We start from the raw sequence: 16,290 nt of genomic DNA on the forward strand, positions 1-16,290 counted from the left end.
TTGCAATTAACAGAACTCCGATTCTAACTGGCTTAGACTCAGAAAGGATTTCCTCATTTCATTTAACTGAAGTGTCTAGGGCTGCAGGCATCGCTTGATCCAGATGCTCAAATGATGCCATCAAGTGTTTCTCCTTCCCTCAGCTCTGTCCCTCTGGATTGTCTTCATTCTCAGGCTACGTCTTTCCTCATGGAGGCAAATTGGTTGCTGTCAGTAGTTCGTGGGTTACAGTTTGTGCATGTCGTAACCCCCAAAAAGAAAGCACCTCCTTCCCTGTGTTTTAGCCAAAGTCTCATGGCTGACTCTTACTCAGCTGAGTCAAAGATCCACCCCTGAACCAGTCATCCTAGTCTAGGAAATGCAGTGTCAAGAATGGCCACCTCTCAATTCAGGAGTGGGGTCAGCTTTACCCAGACTAAATGAGCCAAGGTCAGGGAGAAGTGGTTTCCAAGGAAGAATTAGAATACTGTAACTAGAAGCAGGGGCAAGAATGTTGAGCAGGAAAAATAACAGACGTCCATGAACTTCACCTAGTTCACTAATTTCCTCTGGGCCAACTCTGCCTGTCCTGTGATAGCTCATTCATCACACCAGACCTACAAATTTCTACCCTTTAATCCAGTAGCCTAAGTCAGCCATCCTCCATAACTGCCATCACTCTTCCATGACAGTGAAGAGCAGATTCCATGTGTGTTAGATTCTGCAATAGAGCTACTGAACAGCCTTGTCCTCTGAAGGATTTTTAGTACTTCCCTTCCCCAGTATACGCCCTCTGCCCATCCTTATTTTATCCATTCTTAAGACCCATTCTAGTTGCACCTGCCTCCACTGTGATGGACTCCCAAATCACTGCCACCACATCAATCTTTCCTCTGAACCACAGTATTCAACCATTTATTAGCTGACTATATTCTACCTTGGGACATTTCTTGAACTATATTAAACTGTTTAGTTCCTCTGTGCAGGTAACTACTCTTGTTCTTCAAATGAATGAGGACAAAAACTGGGAGCCGGACGTCTTTGTAGCACTTCAGAACTTAACATTGTGATGTACAGAGTAGATTACCAATTAGTGTTTTCCAGAGATTGATCATAGATTTTTTTTCCAGGGTGACAGGGTATCATAGAATCATAACATTTAAGATGTCATCTTTTTCTGCAAAATTTTTTCCAGGATTAGAACATCTGAATAAAAAATATATTTTTAATTTTAAAAAGTCCCTAAGTTTATTCAAACAACTTTAGTAAAATGGGGACCTAACAATATACAGATAGACCATACATCATGATAAATACATGTGGAATTAGACACTCAAAAACTGCCGTCAGCCTTGGTGAATCCCTAGGACATCTTACCTGTAAGATAGAAGTAGTCATACCTACATCATAGTGTTATTGCAAGGATTCATGTACATGATGTCTATATAGTGCTGAGCGTCTCATCTAAGACATAGTACTTAGTAAATGTTGTTGACAGTATACAAAAAAAAGTGAAATTGCAGACAAGATGTGCTGTAATGTGGTCCATTATTACAGGTAGAGCATTGGCTAAACGAAGATCCTTATGATAGTTGGATGAGACTTTGGACTTTTGGGAGATCTTCTGGAATGGCATGAATGTATTTTGCCTGTGAGGTTTGGAATTTTAGAGGTCCAGGGATATAAGGTCATGGATTGGATGTTTGTGTCGGCCCTCCAAATTCATATGTTGAAGCCCTAATTCCCCATATGACAGTATTTGGAGGTAAGGCCTCTGGGAGTTAATTAGGTCATGAGGGTGTTTCCCTCATAAATGGAATTAGTGTCCTTATAAAAGAGACACAGGAGAGATGATCACTCTCTGCCATGTGAGGACATAACGAGGAAGAGGTCTCTCACCAGACACTGAATCTGCTGGTGCTGGGACTTCCCAGCCTCCAGAATATCCAAACAAAATAAATGTTTGTTGTTTAAGTTACCCAGTCTAGGGTATTTGTTAGAGCAGCCCAAGCTAAGACAGTGACAGTATACAAAAATGTAGAATTATATACAAATGTGCTGTAATATGATCCACTGTTAAAGATAAAATACTAGCCAAGCTAAGGTCCCTGGACATGACCGTCAAATTGCCATCTAACTCCTCATGGTAAGGTATGAATATGTCAGTCATTTAATCTGTCCTGCAATACCACTGCTGTAGGAAGGGCTAAGTCATGTAGCAGTCACTCATTGTGTCACTTAATGATTCTTTGGCATTTTTTCCTCACTATTCCTCAGAACATAGCTCTGCTTTTGCCACCCTTTATGAAAGGGAAGAGAAAGTTTCAAAGCCCTAAACATCACCAGTGTTTGTGCCTGACATAAGACAGAGCAGAAGAAAAAAAAGTCTGTCTGATCCAGACAGCTCTGTATTTTACCTTAGGCACATGTTGAATTTTAAATGATGCAAATAATTCATAAAATTTTACATGCAATTATAATGGATAATGAAATTATCATCCCCCGCCCCACGTAAAGTGATGGAATTAATGACCACAATTCTATAAATTTTCTTGGATGATTGATGGAGGGAATAAACCTGATTTTATTGTGCTTGTAACGAACTGCCAGAGCCTAAGCTGCAGATCAGAGGGAGAGAGAGTGTTTGCAGGCAGAGGAAAAAGACACGCAGACTTCTGTAGGGGGGTGTACACTGGAGCTTAATTGAAGAGCGGTGTGGTATTGATTCCGCTCTCCTCCCTCATGGGCAGGGAGGTGAAGCTGTGTGGCAATGTGCACACAGGAGGTCATGAAGTTGTTTTATTATTTATGTAAATCTGGAAGCTAGGAGGGGAGGGTTTAAAACACTAATGGATACTGGGAATTTTGATTTTCAACAGATTTACTTATCACAGCATTTCACTCAGAGACAAATGTCTTTCCCCCGCTCCCTCCTTTCTCCTCCCCCCTCCTCCCCCCTCCTCCTCTTCCTTCTCCTTCTCCTTCTCCTTCTCCTTCTCCTTGTCCTTTCTTTCTCTATTTCTCTCTCTTTCCCCTCCCCATGACTGGGATTGGCCTCATAATCTTTTGGTTGCTTCCTATTTCCCACAATATCGTGAGGCCATCCCATTAAGGCAGACCATTCTTGGTCCAACCAGATCCATTCTCCAGGAATCAAGTGTACATTGGGGTCTCCGACATGCTTCATGAATCAAGCCTTCCTGACTTGGGCTGACCTCCTCCGACTCAGACGTGGGATAGTCAACATTCATTCAACTCAGGTTCACATCTCAGTTTAATGAATGAGGTGATTCATGTAAAAGTCCCTGGAACAGTGATTGGCGTGTAATCAGCCCTCAGTGAGAACTGTATTATTATCATCACCATTTGCTGGGGAGTGGGAGAGTCACTCATAACTTCCCACTAAGAGTCACTATTGTGGTAACTCTTACAAAATCGTCGTTCCGAGAACCACCGTTCCAGTGTGCCCATTAACAGCTCTCAAACTACAAAAGATAGTTTATGTGGGGTCAGCATCTCAAGGAGACTGAGTAATCATTCTTTCCTTCCTTCAAGGGCCACCTAATATTGAGGGGAAATCTGTAGTTGGGAGACCAGGGCCTGTCTGCTTGTTCATCTTTGTGAACCTTAAAGTATTTGCTGTTCGCTGTTCATGCAGCACTCAACTGAAGACTGTAGACTCCACAGCAGTTCACAAACATAGCCAAGCAGCAGAATCACCAAGGAAGATCATTAAAAATAAACACTCCTGGACAGACCCCTCTCTATATAAATTTTTGCACAGTTGATATTGGGGCCTAGAAATCTCTATTTTTAGTACCTCACCCATCCTCCCTCCAACTCATGATTCTGAGACCTTTATCTTGTGCCGTCTAAACTATTACATGTTCCTTGGCCTGTTCATACTCAAATCCATTCTGTACATTCTTGCCCAATTAGCATCCTAAATTACAAACCAGCCAAGATTTCCTGAGGACTCTCAAAGGTACCTGACACTGTGCTGAGCCCTTGACATTCATTGTCTTGTTTAATCCTCTCAGCACCCCAAAGAGGTAGACATTGTTATGGTCCCATTTACAGATGGGAAATTTGAGGCTCAGAGCGGTTAGGAGACTTACCCAAGATCACACATCTGGTTAGTGGTCTGCCATATCTGTATCTACTTTAATACCTGACAACAGGAAAGTGAGGTGTGTCTGATTTCAGAGCTCCAGCTCCTAAGTGCTGCATAATAATGATTACATCATTATGTACACAGTACGTTAACACATTATTGACTGGGGGATTTTTGCAGAAACTAACACCTGTAGCCGTTAATACGTCTCCGGTCAAAAATGTGTTAATACCTGCACAATAATCATTACATCCCTTCCCTGGAAATGTTTTAACTCTAAAGTACAGATAATTGCAAAATCAAAAAAAAATACTGAATTACATGTCTCTTAAATTTAACCTATATCCAGTAGTTGATGGCAATTCACTTCAACTTTCATCCAGTTTTTTATACATTTTTTTACAAGATGGTCTGGAGGAGTCCTTTTAGTGTGTTTAATATTATGTGTGTGGGAGTCCCAAAGTAAATGTAGCTGGGCCCTGTGGAGGACCCCTGTGGTCAGCCCAAGGAGAGCCAGATTTGACTGGGAACATAGGTAGTGTTTTCACCCCACTAAGATGGTGTTGGTATACCATGGACTGGTTGAGGGACGGTGATATTTCTCTACAACTGAGATTTGTCACTTTTCAAGAATAACTCTCTGGCTCCACGTTGGGCCTATGCCATCGCACTTGGTCTAGAGAGCAATTTCCCCGATGCTCTAAGACAACACCTCGGTTCTTACCGAAGGACATTCGGCCAGCTGGCCCATTCACCATTTCCTTTTGAGACTCCTGGCATTCATGACCACTCCCAGTGGTTTCTCACAAATGTGAAACAGAGAGAAAAAAGAACGAATCCACCAGCCAGTCCTTGGGGGAAGAGACAAGCTTAGCTCACAGCAGGGTCCTCAGGGATCCCGCTCTGTGGGATGGTGGGAACCCAGCCCAGGAAAGCAAAACCAACAACAGCTCCCATAATCCCCTCTATCAAAGGCAACTGGGAGGTCTCACAGGAGGGGGCTGGCTGCTTGGAGGGCAGCCGAAGCTCTGAATGGCCATCCCTGAACCCCCAAGGGCTGCCTCTGTGTGCCCATCACCGCTTCGATGCCCACTCGGACAGAGCCACAAGTGTTGGGGGCGCTCAAGTGTTGCCGAGGTTGGCTTAATGCTCATCGCCTTCCATGTGGGAGGCTTAATCGGAACGCCTTTGATGTGGTTAGGGCTCCCCCCGGGAGCACTTGACCACAAGTGGTGTGAGAGACACTGGCTGCCTGCCTTGGCCTTAGGAGGTGTTGACCCTCTTGCTCTTTAGGGGACCTAGACAGTTCCTGTGGCCCCCTTCACCAGTACACCCAGGCCTGAGTCCAGTTCTTACACTGTGGAGAAACTGCCTCGTTTGACACTGGCAAACAGGGAGGTTGTTTTATGAGGACATAGGAGCTGGGAACTATTTTTTCAAACCAACAAGGTTATTAGGCAGGTGTTTATTGCGTGACTGCAATAGACTTTTTAATAATATGAAAGGACTATGAGATGGGTCTGAGCTCTCCAGTATGTGCTCTTCTAGCTGAGGGCTCCAGACCAAGCTACACCATATAGAGTAGCACCAGGATGATGTGATTAAGCACCAGATAAAGGCACTGTATCAGTTAGTTATTGCTGTGTAACAGACTGTCTCAAAACTCAGTGGATTAAAACCAGTCATTTATTTAATTCACTTATCTGCAAATCGGTGGGGGGTTGGCTGGCTCAGGCCAGGCTCGGCTGGGTGGCTGTGCTTCACGCTGTGGGTCTGGTTGGCCCTGGCTCCTCACTCTGGCCTGGGCTCAGGCCTGCTCCATGTGGACCATTGTGGGATCCACAGCCACCACAGCTTATGGTGATGACAGAGGCTCAGGAGAATAAGCCCGAGCATTCAAGCACATTTCAAGCCTCTGCTTCCATCACATCTGCTAATACCCCATTGGCCGAGGAAAGTCACCTGGGTAATTTCAAAGTCAAATTTGGGGATTATATGTGCTCTGCCCAGAAGGAGACCAAAGCAAGTAGTCACATGGACAAGGCTAATACCAGTGGGGCAGGAAGAAAACTTTTCTCCTGGAGAAGGCAGGAGAAGGTAAATCTCTCTGAGTAATACTCTGATATACCCGCCAGGGTCAAGAAAGGGCCAGTGAAGGATGAGAAGCAGGATGGGGGTGAGGGGAAATGTTTCAGGCACTTTGAGAGAAGGAGGTCTTGAGAAAGTGAGAATGAGTTCTCAGCTCTTACCCCTTTGCCATAGCTGCCCAAAAAAATCAACCCAAATTCAAGTCCCAATTTTATTTTACCCAGACTGAGAAAACACAAAAGCCACTACTCAGATGGTTTTGAAAACACTTAACAAGGTCAGCTCACATCTTGATGTTTGATTCTAATGCTGGCACTTGGACTAAGTTGTTCTATATCTCTGAGATGTCCTGAATAGTTACGGAGGGCTTTATTGATGACCAGGCTGGGTAGCATTTTCACATCGAATTCTAACAAGAGGTATGCTAAGAGGGAAGCACTATTAACATCCCATTTTACAGGTAAGAAAATAGAGGCCACAAGACATTCAGTCAGCTGCTTAAAATCACTCGGGTAGACAGTGGCACAGCTGGATGTGGAATCCAGGCTGCTGGACTCCCGAGCCTGCTCCCTTAATCCTGAACCCCCCGGATAATGCAAGCTGCCCTTGTTAAGAGCTTACATTGTACTCAGTGCTTCTGTCATTTAATTGGGGGACAGGCAGATAGAAAGCCCTATAAGGTAGATACTGTTAATGTGCCCATTTTATAAACATGAAAACTGAGATCTGAGAGGCTAATAAATTTGTCTGAGATAATAAAGCTGTGAAATGATAAAAATTAAACAGTCTGACTCCAAAATTCATCCCCACTGCACCAGCTTCCTCATTTGTAAATGAGGAGCTTGGCCACAGTGATCTTCAGGGCTCCTGTCAACTCTGAGTCTGTTGCTCTGTGTCCCCCACTTGTTTTTCCTCATTTGGTTCATGCTCTCAGTAGAACTGGCTGGAATGCAAAGGGGTTTGCATTGCATTCTGTAATTCCCCTGGCCAGGTTTCCTGACAGCTGTAGCCTCTCTGACTGTATACCGTGAGCCTTCTAGAGGCTGTGAGGTGTCCTAAGGCAGGTTGAAGTTCTAAAGACACAATCAACTAGAGCACCTCCTAGTTGTTTATGAGAACCACAGGTTGCAACCCTAATAACGAGGCTCAGGTTACAAGAGCAATTATAGGAGAAAGCCCAGTGTGGGAAATTAAACAGGCGTTGGTTGGCTGAGACACAGAGAGAAGACAGTGAATGAATGTGTTCCCAGCAACCTCCTGCGGGGGTTTTTATGTCCTTTTATGTCCTTTTTATGTCCACCATGCAGTGAACAATTCCTTTTCTCTAACGGTCCTTAGGAACTTGGAATAAACAGATGGTTAGAGGAAGGCAGCTAGGTGATGGAGATGCAGGAGAACCTCAGAATGGGGAGACAGCCATCATATCCAATGACAAAAACTCACCGCCTTTCATAATGACAGAGGATACCTTTAGGCCAAGCTATAGACTCCATTCCAGCGAAGGCAACCCTGTCAAGCCACGTGAGATGCTGTCATCTTCATGATGTAGCCCACGACGCCCAACCCCAGGCCCACCCCACCCACTGTACCAGCACCACATCCCACCCCGTGCACCCTAATCCCACACCATTCTGTTACTTAGCTCCAACCTTGGGTTTCCCATTTAGATTTTCTTTTTGACCATCTATATATTTTCTTATGAGTTAACCTCCAATGAAGAATAGAGTCTAAGCTCTCACAGCCGGATAGGATCTTGACAAGTCCAGGCTCCAGTGGATTTCCGGTTTCCGGTCTGGCATGTAAAGAGCTTGGAAGGCGTGGTTTTTGTCCTCACAACAAGAAAAAGGCTGAACAAAGGGAAAATCAGCAACTCTTCTTAGATCTATCAGAGAATTTTAGGTCACAGGGCGAACCGCTGCCCGTAGATTAAGAGAGATAGACAAACAGATACAGAGAATCATAGCCTCCTGGAGCAGAAGACTGGGAGAAGAAATTGCTCCTGGAGCCATAAGGGCTTCCATTTGCCCCGTACGTCACTTCCAACAAAAGTGTTGAAAAGACAAAACACACAGTTTGAAGAGACAGGTATGGTAGAGATGTTGGAATTATCAGACTGGGAATTTAAGTCAACTATGATTAATATGCTAAGGTCTCTAATGGCAAAAAAAAAAAAAAAGTAGACAACATATAAGAACAGAAGGGTAATATAAGCAGAGTGATGAAAACCCTAAGAAGGAATCAAAAGGAAATGCTAGAAATCAAATACCCAGGCTTTTGTCTTTAGGACAGAAAATATCAGTATAGTAGACTCCCTACCCCTATTATAGAGATAAGTAAATTGAGACCCTACCAGTGGTTTGTCCAAGGTCACATAGCTAATGAGAAAATTAGGATTGATGCACAGATCTCCTGTATTTGATCTCCTCTGGCCTTCATTCAGCAGGCATTTATCGAGTGCTTCTTCTGCACTGGGCAGAGCTAAACGTTGGACTACAGCAGTGATGGCCTTGGTCCCTGCCCTTATAAAGTTTATAGTATAGAATTTTCCTGTACTTCCTCTTTAACCATGCCAAAGAATGTAAGTCCAGGAGAAGCCAACATGGTTCAATTTCGCTTTCAACTTGAATCTCATCTCCACATGTGCATACGTGTGTGGAGAAAATCACAATTCATTGAACTCATTTCTTCAGTAAATGCTTGTTGGACATGTGCCATGTGACAGGCACTGCCCTAGGTGCTGGGGATACAGCCATCCTCAGACATAGCAGGGAAACAGACACAGATCCCTGCCCTTGAGGAGTTTACATTCTAGTAGGAGGAGACAAACAAGAAACCAAATAAAGAAGTACCGGTAATAATTGCTTCTTGGTAAAGTTCTAACTGTCCACGCTATGTAAGTATTCCACCCACCCTCTTCCTGGCACTTCTAACCTTTCTTTTCTGGGTGGCTGGCAGTTCCTGTGACTAAGCTGGGAAAACCTTAGAGGAACAGATGTGCGGGGAGAACACTAAAGCTGAGGTTTGAACACATTTGATTTCCGATTCCTGGAGAGGAGCTATTCCAGTGGAAATGTCAGGTAGGCAAATTGGAGCCTCCATCCCTCCACCTCCCAGACAACCCAATTTTTACAAAGCAAACGCCTCATTTATGTAGATAAGAGGTAGTTTAGCTTTTCTAGTACATTAAAGGGCCCGAATCACATCCTATCCATGAGTTTGCATGAAACACACTGCGATGGTACAGTTGATTTGCTTGATGTAGAATATCATGCCGTCTGCCTGAAAGGCAGGCCAAAAGATTTTAATGCAGTTGTCTCCAGGCAATTATTAACTTTCCCTCTTAGCAACAGGACCAAGGAAGTTTGATTCCCCGAAATGACACTTCTCCCTTGTTAAAGCTGGCAGTTAGTTTTATGAACCACACCAATCTAACGCCCAGCTCGCATGAGCCATATACCTTGAATAAATGCAAATCCAGTCTCGGTGGCATGAATGATGACCTTATGCTGAGCATCGCCATGGCAACTAATGACATCATCCCCCAACACCAAACTGCACAAAAATCCAGTTCTCCAAGGGTCCTTATTTGCCTAAAGTGGATGTGTTCTTGGCTTAGTCACATACGCATTCGTAAATATCACTCTGTTGTCAAAGGTTTGCAGTGGATGTTTACTGTCATTTTGGGAGGTATATTCCCTTTGTGGCAAATGTTTGTTTTTTGTTCATGAGGGGGGGGTGGGGGAAATTCTGATGAACATTACTGTGTGTATTTGATTAGCAACATTTGTTGATAACATATGGTCTGAGGAGGCTTCCGCAAATAAGAGGCTTTAAATAGTAAACAGAGATGTGACTGAGATGGAGCAGATGCTCGCCAAACTCACAGTAGAAGGTTGCTTTGCCCATAGATTTCTCCCTCCCTCCACCCAAGCACATCCCTCTCCCTTATATTCTCCCCCAGATCAAAGTATTCACTTTCAAAGCAGTGGCCCTATGGAACAGGTTCGGAGAAATAATGTGCTGTGACTTTAAAAATCATCTACACCCTCCCCCAAATATGAATTATCTGTTACTCTTGTTTATTATTTGATATTAATAATGATGTAGTGTGACTGAATGAGTCAGCCAGCTCAAGTGGATCTGGAAGCAGCATTTGGGCACCATGTGTCTGAAATGCTGTGATATACAATCCCCAGTTTTCCAGTACACCAAGAGTGCTAGCAAGAGCTCCAGGAAGAATTTAGAGCAGCACATTGAATCGCCATGGGGTGAGCTCTCCTTGTAAGTGCATGTTTACAGTTTATCTTTGTGGCTGCGCTCTGGTGAGCATACGTACTTCTCATCTGCTAATGAAAATAAAACTACTCCCATGAGCCGGCAATTTAACTGTGTATATAGCAGGGGTCAGCAGACATTTTCAGTAAAGGACCAGAAAGTAAATAATTGAGGCTTGTTGGCCATAAGGTCTCTGTCGTAACTACTCACCTCTGCTTTTGAAGTGCAAAAGGCGATTTGTATCAATAAATAGATGGGCGTAGCTGTGTCCTAATAAAACTTTATTGATGGGCATTGAAATTTGAATTTCATGTAATTTTCATGTGTCCTAAAATATTACTCTTCTTTTAATTATTTTCAGCCACTTAAAAATGTAAAAACCATTCTTAGTTCATCAGCCATACATAAGCAAGTAGTCAGCACACTTGACTCATAGACCTTAGTTTACCAACCCCTGGTCTGTAATCCTGAAATGAAAGACTTACTTTTTTTGGTGCTTTCCACGTGCTGGGTATTGTGTTGAACACTGTATATGCAATAGTTTATCTCCTACTTATCCTTCCATCGACTCTCTGGGGTCAGTACTATTCTTATCCCCAGTTACAGGTGTGAAAGCCAAGGCTTCAGCTCACACCTAACAACTGTTATCATTTCTGGACGTGACATCACCCTAAGTAGAATAGCACATCCATAAGGGCAGCGCTGATATCTCATGCATCTTTGGGTCCACAGCAGCACCTAACACAGTGATTTTCACATCGTAGACATTCAGGAAGTGTTTTCTAAATGCAGGGCATAGTAGAGGTCTGAGCCCTCAGCAGTGGAAGTCAGAGCTTCATCCAACACCATGTGCACATGTAGGTTCGTGGGCTGGACTGTTCTTCTCTTTGTTCTCCAGCCTCTTGCAAAAGGTATTTGATTTGGAATGAGCACACATGTGTCAATACATGTTCCTTCATTTTTGGAGGTGCCACTGTGGGTGACTGCATTTCCATAGTCTGCGCTTGTGTTGCTTCCGGTTGAAAAGACCGAAAATAATAACAGTAGTCCATTTTGTAACTCAGTGGTGCTTTCCAACATTATACTGTTGGCATCCACATTGCTTCCAACTCTTGGCCTCCTGAGCTAACCACTCCTTGACCTTCAGAGACCTACGCCCTGCTCCTCAGAATGCTGTCCTTGCTGCTCTGTCACCTGGGTCCCCTCTGCGTGCTGCCAGCCACTCTGTACACTTCAGGGAGTTGGTGTGCTCCCGCAAAACATCTGATCCCCAAGGAGATAAACCCTCACTTTGGCTTAAAGGGGGCAGTCACGCTCTTGCATATTTCCTGTGTGGCATCTCTCCACAATCCCCTGAATCTGGTGACATGAGTATTTCGAATTTGTCACATCTTCCTAGTCATTAAACAAATATTTATTGGGTGCCGCCCTGTGCTTGGTACAGTAGATTTAACACACACATACACACACACACACACACCCCACACACACACTATGCTCCTTGCCCCAAGGTATTAACCATCTAGAGAGAGAGCCAGATACACAGATAATTGTCACACTACACTCTAATACTGTGTTATGAGTTATGGAGAAGCAGCAAAGCTCTATGGTTTAATGCATGGACTTTCAGGTCAGAAACTCTGAGTTTGAAACCCAGCTCTGTGATAGTTTGAAACCCTGGCCCAGTTACTTAACCTCTCCAAGTCCTAGTTTCTCCATTGATAAAGTGGGGATAATCAGGATACACCTTGCAGACCTGTCAGAAGGATTAAATGAGATAACCCATGAAAAGCCCTCAGCCCAGGGCCTGGCAAACCATAAGCACTCGATAATTGCTGACTGTTTTTGGTGCTTTTGTGAACTGGCTGTACAGTGTGAGTATAGTAGCAGACATGATAAGATCAGGGAAGTGAGACACCTCACCCACTTGACTTTATGTACTTTATGTTCAGAGAGAAGTTAGTTAACCTTCCCAACTGCTCCTTGCCATAAATACTATCAACCTCTGGTCTTTTCAAATCAAAGCAGAATTTTATTTCAGTCCTGGGAAACTTTTAAAAGAGATATTCATTTAAATAGCCACAGTCAGTGCTCAGCAAAGGAAAAGAAATGAGCAGAGAAGAAGGCAACAGTGAGAAATAGATTCATTTATCATTACGTGGCTCCGCCAAAAGGCCAAGGTTCCACCACGGACTGATTTGTCTGCAGGTTACGTAGCACTCTGTGAAGTATATTGAGCATGTGAAATAAATCTAATGCAGCCCAGAGTCCCATCCATTTTGAAACAGAACTTTGCAGTTGAGTTACAGAGGTAATTGATGTTAACTGGATCCAGGCACAGAGGAGCGAGTTGTGGCATTTGGGAGCAAGGCAATGTGGCAGCATGGCTAAGAGTTTGGGTTGTGCAGGCAGACTGCCATTTGCTCCCTGTGACCTTGGACACATGACTAATCTGCTCTCTGAGCCTCAGTTTCCTCATCTGTAACTATGGGGGTGATAGTTATAAGCGTTTCACAGGATGGCCAAGAGGGCTTAAAAAGACAAAATAGACGTATGACCATCTAACATTTTGGAGATAGGAATGTGTGACTAGCACATAGGAAGCTCTGAAGAAATATTAGCTGTTTTTGTTATAGTCAGGTCTTTCCATGGCTGGAAAAAGACAAAAAGTGGACATTTTCATGATTTTTTTCCCAACGGGGAGAGGGGCAGGGAAAGTGCTGATAACTAAATCTCCTTGGGGCTCCTATGAATAGGAAGCATTGACCAAAAGAAGGCAGGAGTGGTTTTCACAGAGTCCTGTGACTGTGGCGATCTCCCCTGCATGGCCCATCCTCTGGCCACGCTAAACAGACTGGGTGGCCTTGGGCTCAGAGCCTGATTCACGAGCTTGTGACCGCTGCGGCTGCACCGGTCCCACACTCAGACCCTTCGGTTTCATGCTCCGCATTGCCGTCTTGAAATTCTTAATTATTTGATCTTTGAGCTCGAGTCAGTTAAGTGGGGTGTCTGATAGAGTAATGAGCATGTGTTTGAGCAGAGGAAATCCTCAGAGAAAGGAAAACACTGTATTTTAGTATCTTTAATGGCACTTTTTCCTGCTTTTTGAACAGGGAGCCCACATTTTCATTTTGCACTGGGCCCTGAAAATGACATAGCTGGTCCTGATTAGACTTTCTTTTTTTTCCTGCTCCACTGGGCCAGGTAGCCATTTTGAAATCTGGTGGATAAATTGGGATTCAGTAGCGACCTAGCAACTTGAGGTGAGCCAAGGGTCACGGTAGGAAGCCAAGAGCACAGCTGCAGGCCTGGTGGAAAGGAGAAGCAAATCACTGTCCAAATGCACAGGGGTTGTCAGGGCAGCCTCCAGTGGCTTCAACTCCATCCAGCTGATGGGGTCTCAGAGACCTCGCCCTGCCCCACGGTCTGAGTCATGTTGAACGCATTATGAGCTGAGCATCCTTGGGTAGCAGCAGGGGTTCAGGCAGACTGGGTTCGTGCCCACTGAACAGACCAGAAAATCCCTACAAACCAGTTTCAAGGACAGTGTCACAGGGATCCAGTGTGGGGAATTCCCAGGGACCTGGGATTAAGGCCTCTTTATGGCTTAGCGTTAGAGCATCTCACTCCAGAACTCTCTTTGTTTCCGGCAGGAATCTTCCTTATCTCCATGACCAAGCATGATAAATGCCCAAAGAGATTCACAGGACAATTAACCATAAACAGTAAAGTAATGATCATGTTTTTTGCCAAAATTGTTAATCATTAGTCATGCGTGTTATTGATAATCATGACAGTAATAGCAGCAAGAGCTATAAACTGGGAATTAAGAGATTTGTGTTCCAGCCCAACTTGATCACAATTCACTGTAATAAAATGGACAAGATCTTGAGGTTCTTCTCAGTTTTCTCATCTGTGAAATGGGTACAATATGAACTGTTTTACCTCTTACCCTGTGTAGTAGGAAGGATAATGTCCATCTTGCTTGCCCAGCAAAGGGTCAGATACTTAGTAGGTGCTTAATAAGTATGTGTTGAATGGGTAACACAAAATATAAGTGATTATCACTGTTACTAGAATACATCTTGTGTATCCTTATTTGGGGAAGGGAAGGTAGCCAAAATTTGGGGGACTCTTATGCTATTCCAAGCCTGCTGCTATTTACTCTTTATAACTATTCTGTGAAATGATATTATTTTATAGCTCAGGAAACTGAGGTTCAGGGATGTTAATTAACTTGCCCCAAGTCCTGCAGTTTGTAAGTGACTCATCAGGATTTGAACTAAGAATGCTGGGTTCAAAACCTTATGCTTTGTCATGTTGCCTTTACTAGGACAAAGGTTCCCCTGTCTTAGGAGCTTGCTGCTGTGGCTGATGTCCAAAATTAGGAGCTTCCATCCGTACATCTCACCTTTTGCTGTTGTGTTTGAAACCTGTTGCTTCTCGCCGTGTCTCATGTCCTCTTCGTGTCCTTCCCCTTTCTCTCTTGTGACTGTTGTGCTTTCTCAATGGTTCTTGCACACTTGGATCCCCATGGAGCTGGGCACCCCCTTATCTCTTTCTGGTGCTCTCTTACCAACACTCTAGAGTCCTCAGGTCTTTGAGCTTAGTTAATGGGATTTATTCGATTGAGTGCAACCTTGACGCTAGAAGTCAGAGTTCCATCATTTACAAAAGAGGAAATACAAACAGCCAATGAACACAGAGTAAAATAGTCAAGCCTGCTATTAATCAAGGAAAGGCCCATGAGAACAGCAGTGATTAAATTGGCCAGAAGAAAAAGTGAATAGGGACACCCAGAGTGGGCAAGAAGCCATGTGACTTGCACTCTTCTTCCCAGATGGCAGGAGGATAGTCACCAACTGTGTGGAGAGCGTTTTGGGAATAGGTGTCCCAAGCCTTGAAAGTTTCCACTGATGAGCACAGTTCTTGCAGCACCGTAGGAGCACCACCATGTTTGTTGATAAATGAACGAAGAAACGATCTCCCATCTAACTCTCCACTTCCCAAGGAAATAAACAGAGATGAAATTAAAAAGTAATGTCCAGCCCAATCTCAATAATAGAACAATGGTTAAATAAATTATGATGCATCCATCAGGTGTAATATTATAGTCATTAAAAATAATATCAAATGAGTAACTTAAAATATGGAAATTGGCCATTACATAGGCAAAATGAAAAAAAAAACATTTCTATACAACATTATATCTATTCCTGTTTCCTAGTTCTGTAAAAGAATATATATTTGCACAATTTATTTATTCAACAAATATTTATTAAGTGTCTTCTGTGTGCTAAGTACTGTGGTAATGCAATATAAACAAAACACACAGTCCACGCACTTATGGAGCTTACAGAATATTAGAGGATTTAGCTGTTAAACAATCACGCAAGTAAATCAATCATTACAAATCCAATGATTGCTAGGACAGAAAATTAAACAGTATGTTCAAGAGAGTTTAACACTGGAAAAAAATTGAGACTGGGAGATCAAGGGACATGTTCTCAGCTCTGGCTGAGCCCCAGAGAGGTAGCGGGTGAAGAGAAGGGTGGGGAGAAGCATTGCCAACAGAAGGAACCGTGCATGCAACAGCCCTGAGGTAGCACAATAAGGGGGCCCATGACACTCGAGTGGATGAGTGGGACACCATACCACGGGGTCTGGATTGTGCCCAGTGCAATGGAACAGGTGCCGTGGAAGGGTTTAGGGCAGGGGCTCAATGCAATCCAGTTGATACTTCCTGAAGATCATGCTGATTTCAGGTACAGAGTGGATGGAGATGGCTCTGTAAGAAGCATGATGAGTGAATGAAAAGATCACATCTGAGGGAC

General features: G+C 43.8%; 1 protein-coding gene across 29 annotated transcripts in view; it reads left to right on the plus strand.

The window, feature by feature from the left end:
- CADPS (calcium dependent secretion activator) overlaps positions 1 to 16,290 on the plus strand; it is a 781,950-nt gene that overhangs the window by 568,767 nt on the left and 196,893 nt on the right. The gene's annotated exons all lie outside the window — the stretch shown is intronic.

This window comes from Balaenoptera borealis, assembly GCF_965194805.1.
Source record: "Balaenoptera borealis genome assembly, chromosome: 12".
NCBI lineage: Eukaryota > Metazoa > Chordata > Mammalia > Artiodactyla > Balaenopteridae > Balaenoptera > Balaenoptera borealis.